A 9,544-nucleotide genomic window follows, 5' to 3' on the forward strand; every position below is an offset into this window, starting at 1 on the left:
AAATTTGTCAGCGACTGTGCCTGAGGGGAAGAGGGCCCTGGAGTGACTCAAGCCAACAGCCATATGTTCTGGCCCAGAAATAACACATGTCACTCACAGCCCCATCCAAATAAAGGAGGTCAGAAAGTGCAGTTCTACCAGGTGCCTAGAACAGGAGAGAAATGGAAACACTTGGCAAACAGCACTACTGACTACCACATGATGGAACTGATGCTCAGAAACTTTGGGTATTGCCTAAAATCACATAGGCAGTAAGTGACAGACCACATTCCAGACCTATGATTTCAAAAGTCCATGCTCTTTTACTTCCTTCTATGTTGTTTACTATCCTCTTAAATAAAGTTCATATAAATTTAGAACAGAAATTCTTTTACTTCAATGCTGCAATCCCATCTCCCTTAATCACCTGATATTCCAGCAATTGAATCGAATAGGCATGATAGACTTGATTAAATCCCCAGTATTGGTAAACCACGGGTCTTTTCCAAGTAAATAAACTTATTGGCTATCTGGATATCCATGCTATTCAAGGATACAAATTATAATAGAAAAGCTGACGGTAGATGAAAAGACTGTTGGTTTTTAAAATAATTAATAAAAATAATCTCATGCCTTTCTATATTGTCGAGGAAAAAATAATAATAAGCAAAAATTAATGAAATTGATAACATACAAGAGTCAAATAAAAATGCTGGGTGTTAGTGCTTTCAAAATATAAGAAAATAAAGAAGCCTCTGGCAAGATGGATCACTTTGGGATGAAAAAGTTGTCATGCTTGCACTTATAGTAAAGATGTAAAAGATAAAGTAATATGAAAAAGATATGCTGATAATTTGAAAATTTATATTAAATGAATAAATCTAGAAAAAATATAATCTTTTTATACTGAAGAAATAAAAAATGCTCATATTAAGAGTAGTCTTGATGAAGAATGCATAAAAAGACAAAATCACTGGTCAATCTTAACTATAGAAATGCAAAAAAAATAGAAATAAGAAAATAGCAGCCTAAACCTAGCAATGGCTAAAAGAGATGATACAGCATGACAAAGTTGTGTTTGTCTCAAATTTGCAATGTTGGTTTAACATTAGGAAAGCCATAGTGTAATTCAACACATTAAGATAAAGGAGTAAGGAAAAGAAGGCATCACAAACATTTCAGAAAAAAGGCATACAAAAAAATTCATCAACTGATCAAGATCAAGATTAAACAACAATAATAGCTCTCAACTAACCAGAAATAGAAAGATACATTTTTTTCTTTTTTGTTTGTTTTTTAATTTTTATTTTTCAAATAGAGTTGACACTCAATATTATTTTATATTAGTTTCCAGGTGTACAGCGTAGTGGTTAGACATTAAACAATTTATGAACCGATCCACCCAATTAGTCTAATACCCACCTGGTGCTATACATAGTTATTACAATATTATTGACTATATTCCCTATGCTGTAATTTACATCCCCGTAACTATTTTGTAACTACCAATTTGTACTTCTTAATTCCTTCACCTTTTTCACTCAGCCACCCAACCCCCCTCCCAATCTGGCTATGACCAGTTTGTTCTCTGTATCTATGAGTCTGTTTTCATTTCGTTTGTTCGTTTATTTTGTTCCTTAGATTCCACATATAAGTGACATCATATGGCATTTGTCTTTTTCTGTGTGACTTAGTTCACTTGGCACAGTACCTTCTAGATCCATCCATGCTGCAAATGGAAAATTTTCATTTTTAATGGCTGAGTACTATTCCTTTGTATATATGCACCACCTCTTCTTTATCCAATTGTCTCCATATCTTGGCTATTGTGAATAGCTCTGCTGTGAACATAGGGGCGCATAGACCTTTTTGAATTAGTGTTTTGGTTTTCCTTGGATAAATACCTGGAAGTGGAATTGCTGGGTCATAAGGTAGTTCTGTTTTTAATTTTTTGAGGAACCGCCAAACTATTTTCCATAGTGGCTATACTAATTTTCAATCCCACCAACAGTGCGCAAAGGTTCCCTTTTCTCCACATCCTCTCCAGCACTCGTTGTATGACTTATTGATGATAGCCATTCTGACAGGTGTGAGATGACATCTAATTGTCGTTAATTTGCATTTCTCTGATGATTAGTGATGTTGAGAATCTTTTCATATGTCTATTGACCTTTTGTATGTCCTCTTCAGAGAAATGACTATTCAGATTCTTGGTCCATGTTTTAATTGGATTGTTTGGTTTTTGGTTTTGAGTCGTATGGGCTCTCTATAAAATTTTGGATATTAACTCCTTTTCGAATGTATCATTGGTAAGTAATGATTATGATTCATTCAGTTGGTTGTCTTCTCATTCAGTTGGTTGTCTTTTCATTTTGGTGAAGGTTTCCTTTGCTGTGCAAAACCATTTTAGTTTGATGTAGTGCAAAACCATTTTAGTTTGATGTAGTCCCATTTGTTTATTTTTTCTTTTGTTTCCCATGCCCTAGGAGATATATCAGAAAAAAAAAATTAATAAGAGCAATGTCAGAGAGTTTACTGTCTATGTGTTCTTCTAGGAATTTTATGATTTGGGGTCTTACATTTAAGTCTTTAATCCATTTTGAGTTTATTCTTGTATATTGTGTAAGAACGTAGTCCAGTTTCATTTTTTTGCATGTATAAGTCCAGTTTTTCCAACATCATTTATTGAATAGACTGCCTTTACCTCATTGTATATTCTTGCTTCCTTTGTCATGTATAAAATGACCATATAGGCATAGATTTATTTCTGGGCTCTCTATTCTGTTCCATTGATCTATATGTCTGTTTTATGCCAGTACCATGCTGTTTTGATTACTATAGCCTTGTAGTATAGATTGATATCAGGTAGCATGATACCTCCAACTTTGTTCTTCCTTCTCAAGAATGCCATGGCTATTTGGGATCTTATATGTTTCCATATAAATTTTTGGATTATTTCTTCTAGTTCTCTGAAAAATGCCATTGATGGTTTGGTAAGGATTGCATTGAATCTAAATTGCTTTGGGTAGTATGGACATTTTAATGATGTTAATTCTTATCCATGAGTACGGCATATGATTCTATTTATTTGTATCTTCTTGAAATTCTTTTTTCAATGACTTTTTTTTTTTTTTTTTGAGTACAGGTCTTTTACCCCCTTCGTTAAATTTATTCCTCGGTATTTTATTTTTGATGCAATTGTAAATGGGATTATTTTGTTGATTTCTCTTCCTGATAGTTAATTACTGATGTTTAGAAGTGCAACCAATTTCTGAATATTAATTTTGTATGCTGCTACTTTACTGAATTCATTTATCAGTTCTAACAGTTTTTTTGGTAGCATCTTTAGGGTTCTCTCTATATGTATCATGTCATCTGCTAATAATGACAGTTTTTCTTCTTCCTTTCCAATTTGGATGCCTTTTATTTATTTTTCTTCTTTGATTGCTGTGGCTAGGACTTCCGATACTATGCTGAATAGAAGTGGTAAAAGTGGACATCCTTGCCTTATTCCTGATCTTAAGGAAAACGCTTTTAGCTTTTCCCCGTTGAGTATGATGTTTACTGTAGGTTTGTCATATATGGCCTTTATTATGTTGAGGTATGTTCCCTCTAGTCCCACTTTGCTGAGAGTTTTTATCATAAATGGATGGTGGATTTTGTCAAATGCTTTTTCTGCATCTACTGATATGATCATATGATTTTTATCTTTCATTTTGTTTGTTTGGTATAGCATGTTCATTGACTTGCAGATATTGAACCAACTTTGCATCCTAGGAATAAATCCAACTTGATTATGGTGTAAGATCTTTTTAATGTATTGCTGTATTCGGTTTGCTAACATTTTATTGAAGATTTTTGCATTTATTTTCATCAGGGATATCAGCATATAATTTTTTTTGTGATGTCTTTGTCTGGTTTTGGAATTGGGGTAATCGTGGCCTCATAAAAAGTTAGGGAGCTTTTCCTCCACTTGAATTTTTTGGAATAGTTTGAGAAGAATAGGTGTTAATTCTTTTTTGAAAGTTGGGTAAAATTCACCCGTGAAGCCATCCATCCCAGAACATTTGTTTGTGGGGCGTATTTTTGATTGCTGATTCAGTTTTATTAGTAGTAATCAGTCGGTTCAGATTTTTTTGTTTCTTCTTGACTCAGTCTTGGGAAATTGTATGTTTCTGGGAATGTATCTATTTCTTCCAGATTGTCCACTTTGTCGGCATATAATTGCTCATAGTATTTTCTTATAATCCTTTGTATTTCTGTAGAGCCCATTGTTACTTTTCCTCTTTTGTTTTTGATTTTATTTATTTGATTCCTCTCTCTTGGTTTCATTGATCTTTTGTATTGTATTTTTAGACTCTATTTTGTTTATTTCCACTCTGATTTTCATTATTTCCTTCCTTCTACTCTCTTTGGGCTTTATTTGCTGTTCTTTTTCTAGTTCCTTTAGGTGCGAGGTTAGATTGTTTATTTGAGATTTTTCTTGTTTCTTGAGGTAGGCCTGCATTGCTATAAATTTCCCTCTTAGGACTGCTTTCACCGTGTCCCATTGATTTTGAGTCATTATGTTTTTATTTTCATTTGTCTCTAGGTATCTTCTGGCTTCCTTCTTGATCTCATTGTTAACCCATACATTATTTAATAGCATGTTATTTAGCCTCCATGTGTTCGTGTATTTTCCAGTTTTTTTCTTGTATTTGATTTATAGTTTCATACCATTGTGGTCGGAGAAGACGCTTGACATGATTTCAATCTTTTAAATTTACTGAGGCTTGTGTTGTGACCTAACATGTGGTCTCATTGAATATGTTCCATGTGTACTTGAGAAGAATGTATATTCTGCTGCTTTGGAATGAAAAGCTCTAAAAACATCAATCGAATCCGTCTGGTCTCGTGTATCATTTAAGGCCGCTCTTTCCTTCTTAATTTTCTGTCTGGAATACCTGTCCGTTGGTGTCAATGTGGTGTTAAAGTCCCTTACTATGATTGTATTACTATCGATCTCTCCCTTTACGTCTGTCAATATTTGCTTTATATATTTAGGTGCTCCTATATTGGGTGCATAAATGTTTACTAGGATTATATTGTCTTTTTTGATTGATCCCTTTATTATTATGTGATGTTCTTCTTTGTCTCTTATTATAGCCTTTATTTTAAAGTTTATTTTGTCTGATATAAGTATCGCTACCCCAGTTGCTTTTTAAATTTCCATTTGCATGAAATATTTTTTCCATCCTTTTACTTTCAGGCTGTGAACATTGAGATTAAATTCAGTAGAATTTTGTTTTTTAAGATGACATTGACTTAATATAGCATTTTTTTTTCTATTCTCTAAGTAGAATTTATGTTGTTGGACTGATATTATTTGAAATGAAATCCAGTAACAGTAAGATTTGGGTAGCATTAGAAAATTTCAACTCACAATTCACAATCACCTACTCCTCTGTTGGGCACGGGGGAAATATAAGAGCTATAAAACAATATCTTCCTGCCCTATATCCTTATAAATGAATTAGGCAGCAAACGTAAACATTTATTTCATAATTTATTAATCTAATAAACGTTTTTGTGAATAAACTAGGCCAGTGGTATATCTTTTAAAAGGAATCTGAGTCATGACAGGTAGTACAAGGACACTCCCTCCCTCTCCAAGATATTGATCCGGAAGTTTTTCCTTTCTTCATACCTCTCAGTTTTAGCCCCAGCAAAGGGGGGGTAAGGCAAAATCAGTCTTTTCCAGTCTACATGCCATCTCTCGCTAAGGCATGACTTTTGTATGATTATAATATTATTATAATTTCATCTGCATTGAAAATACTGCAGCTCCCTTCATGCTCCTGACTCTATGACAGTTCTGGAACCACCATATGAGGAAGAAAAAGCGAGAAACCAAGCTCCTCACCTACTAGGAGGAGAGAAGAAGGCTGCATCAGCACCACATTTTCCCCTGCTCAATCTCCAGGGAGAACAAAAAGATCATAACCAGGCATCTTGCTGTGACTCTCTCTCTTGAGTATGCCCGCAGGCTCCCCCTTGAGTGTGTACTTTTGCTTTAACAACCCTTGAGCTTTCCTGTTTGGTGTTCGCTTTGGCTTTGAATTCTTTCTCACAGAATAAGACAAGAACCTGGTAATCGGAGTCCCTAGCTTTCTGGCAACAAATCTTCTCCTTGAAATGTTGTATTTAATTGTATTGTTAAGTAAATTCTAATTTTTTAAGTTCCAAAAATAAATTCGTTTTTTGTAAAAAATTATCATTAAAATTTCAAAAATACATAAAAAAACAGTAAATATTTCTATGAAACCCCATATATTCATTACTCAGATTCAACAACTAACCTTAAACTTACACAAATTGTAATTTTCAAAAGGTTTGATTTCTAATACGCAGCATTTTCCCTTCTCAAAAGAGGAAAAAAAAACCTAAAGTAACAAAAGCTAATACAAAATTTGATTAATAAAGCAAAAGTCAAGGAAGAGATTAAAAAAAGAAGAATGAGATTCAGAAAACTAAAATACAAGGAAAAAGATAAAATATATGATCCAAGTAAATGTGACTGTTTTATGTCCCAATGTCCAAAGCAAATTACTCCACTAGAAAAATGTGCAAAGAACACAAAAATGATCAAATGACAAAGGAAAAATGAATATCTAATGATCATGAGAAAAGATTCTCAATTATATTAAAAAAGAAATGAAAAGGAAAATGAGATTATGTTTAGTTAAATTGTTTGAATCTATCAGATTTGTAACGATAAAAAAGATTGATAATGTTTGGGCTGGTGAAGATGTGGAGAAATGGGCACTCTTAAGCTCTGGACATGAAAAAAATAGGCAAAGGATCCGAATAGATGTTTCTCCACAGAAGATACACAAGTGATTAATAAGCATATGTGTAATATTGTGATTTACAATAAGAAATGTATATGTGATCTTACTCCGTTTCCGGCACAGAGCTCCCAAAACCTTTTGAACAGCAATGAAAGCATCTTTTGTTATAATATTCAGTCTTTTGTCCTCTGTTGCTAAAATTTCTTCAGACTCATAAAGGTGAAATAGATGTACTGTCATTCATAAAGTCCCTTTCCACAAAACTGAGTTTATTTTAGTGAGGTGACTTTTGAATATTTCCTAAAGATGGGGGAACCAGCAAGTATTAGAGGGTTGGAAATTTCAGACCCACCCCCTCATTTTCAGGGTGGGGAGAGGGACTGGAATTTGAATCAATCATCAATGACCAATGATTTATTCCATCATGCCTCTATAATGACACTATGGAAAAATCCCTTAAAGGAGGGTTTATAGAGCCTCCTGGTTGTTGAACCAGAATGCTTCTGGTCAGAAACTGCCTTGAAAACATTATGCTAAATGAAGAAGTCAGTCCCAAAAGAATATGTGTATATTATATGATTTCATTTATATCAAATGTCCAGAATAGGAAAATCTACAGAGACAGAAAGTATGTTAGTGGTTGTTTTGGCTTGGGAACGATAGGGGGATAGGTAAGTGATAGCTAAAGAGGATTTTTTGAGTTTCTTTTTGAGATGACAAAAATGTCTTAAAACTTACTGTAGTGATGGTTGCACATATCTGTGAATACAGTAAAAACCACTGAAGTGTACATACACTTTAAGTGGGCAGATCTTATAATATGTGAATTATAGCTCCATAATGTTATTTAAAAAAGATATAAAGAGAGTCTCAGCCAGGGTTGGTTATTAACTGAATACGAGGGACAATGAAGAGAGATTCAAGGGTAATGGCCAGGTTCTGGGTTGGCCAATAGGTGGATACTAAAGCAGAAAACAAAGGAAAAAGAAGCAGGTTTAAGGTGAGAATAAATTACTAGAGAGTGAGAAAGCATATAGAGAGACTGTTAAACTTTTTGAGGGGTGAGGAATCACAGCTTCTGTTGAGAATCTGCTAAGAAGTATGGTCTCTCTGCCCACAAAAAAAATGTGAATATATTACCACCCCCCTTATACATACGATAATTTTGAATAACATTTAATAGGTTCCACAGGCTTCTGTGTTGAGAATAAACTAAGGTTACTCAGGATGGTTTACAGAGTGTATTCTTCAGACCGTGGCATAAATGAGGGACTACCAGGGTGGGTATGGACTGCCAGATAGTGACCCTGTAGCAAGGCTGGGTTCTTCCTGAGTGCCCTGAAGGTGAGGAGGTTAAGGTGAAGATTCCAGCAGTCTGCACTTCCTGAACCAGATGAAAGACTGCAGAAAGGTCTCAGAGACTTCTACCTGATTAAGGTGAAAAAGAGGAGAGAGCAGGCTGACTAGCAATCACTTGTCTACGATTCTTGAAATATCCTACCACAAAGGTGCAGAAGAGCTCCATCTGGTTTCCACTATAATAACAGACCCCCCGCCCCCCCTTCAGTGAGTCACTAGGTGGGAATTTGGGGAAAAAAATGGAGGGAAGAAACCAAAATAATTTACTCAGGTCAGTACTTTGGTAACTTGTCCATCCATATTTTTAGAGTAAGCAATAGTCAGGAGCCTGGATGTAGGAAATGAGAGGCTGTGGAACCAGGCAGCAGGAAGACCAGCCCCTTCTCAGCCTCTTGTCAAGGAAGGGATGATCTGACTATCTGCATCCCTCAACCTGCCTCAAAACCTTCATTGGTATTAGCCATTAAATTTCAACAGATGACGTCAGTTGTTAGCAAATGCTTTTCTATATTTCATGAATGTTTATTATAATAGAATAAAATATAAATGTTTATTAACAAAACTTGAAATTTGTTCCAGCAGGAAAAAAGTAGGTTTTTTACATAAAATGACCAAAATCTGATAACTGGACTTCTCCCTGAAGATTTATTTCACAGATAATTTTCAAAACACCAACTGTGTTCAGGAATGTTTCTACCTTTTTTTTCCATAAAATTTTGAAACAAGCTAGAATGTTCTAAAAATGAAGTTGTGTGGCTACCAAAGAAAATACTTTCTGTGCAATGCTGGAGAACATAAACAATCCGGTTTTTTACTTTCCCAGGTTGAAACATGTCTTTTAAAAATGAAATTTCATAGTTTTCAGTTTTTTGAGGCATACTGATTTTTTAAAGGAAATAAAGAAAAATCATTACGAAGCAGATATATACAGCCAGGGAGAAGAGGAGAAAGCAGAAAAGGCCAAAGCCAATGTCAAGGTCCTGGTAGTGGAGGGATGGAGATGTAGACTCTCCCTGGTAAGCAGAGAACACTCCAACTGCAGGCGGTGAGGCCACTTGGGGGCCCTCAGATAGAAGATCCGGCTGAGTGACAGCTGCACGCTGAGGCCCTGCGCAGAGACGCATGAAAGGGGAGTTCTGCGTGAGGGTTTGGGGGAGGGTCCTGTCGAACTCCTCGCAGGACCCGCGCGGGAGAAGGGGAAGGGCGAGCTCGTAGGTGACGCGAGGCCCCCACGTGACCCGGAGCTGCAGAGCGACGCAGTCTTCGGTGCAGTCGTCACTTCTCTCTGGGTACCAGCTCCCCGCTGCCCTGCGCACGGCGGGCTGGCATCGGGCCGGGGGAAAGCCGAGCAGGTAAGGGCCCGGGGCCGCGCGGAG

General features: G+C 35.8%; 1 protein-coding gene across 1 annotated transcript in view; it reads left to right on the forward strand.

Annotated features, from left to right (window-relative positions):
• Positions 1-9,402: 9,402 nt before the first annotated feature.
• Positions 9,403-9,544, forward strand: part of LOC102897117 (protein BEX2-like) — a 1,528-nt gene continuing 1,386 nt past the window's right edge. The window contains exon 1 of the mRNA XM_006917899.3: positions 9,403-9,520. The gene's annotated coding sequence lies outside the window, so the exon portion shown is untranslated. The remainder of the gene's footprint in view (positions 9,521-9,544) is intronic.

The sequence above is a fragment of the Pteropus alecto genome, unplaced genomic scaffold (genome assembly GCF_000325575.1).
Source record: "Pteropus alecto unplaced genomic scaffold, ASM32557v1 scaffold538, whole genome shotgun sequence".
In the NCBI taxonomy this organism is placed as follows: domain Eukaryota; kingdom Metazoa; phylum Chordata; class Mammalia; order Chiroptera; family Pteropodidae; genus Pteropus; species Pteropus alecto.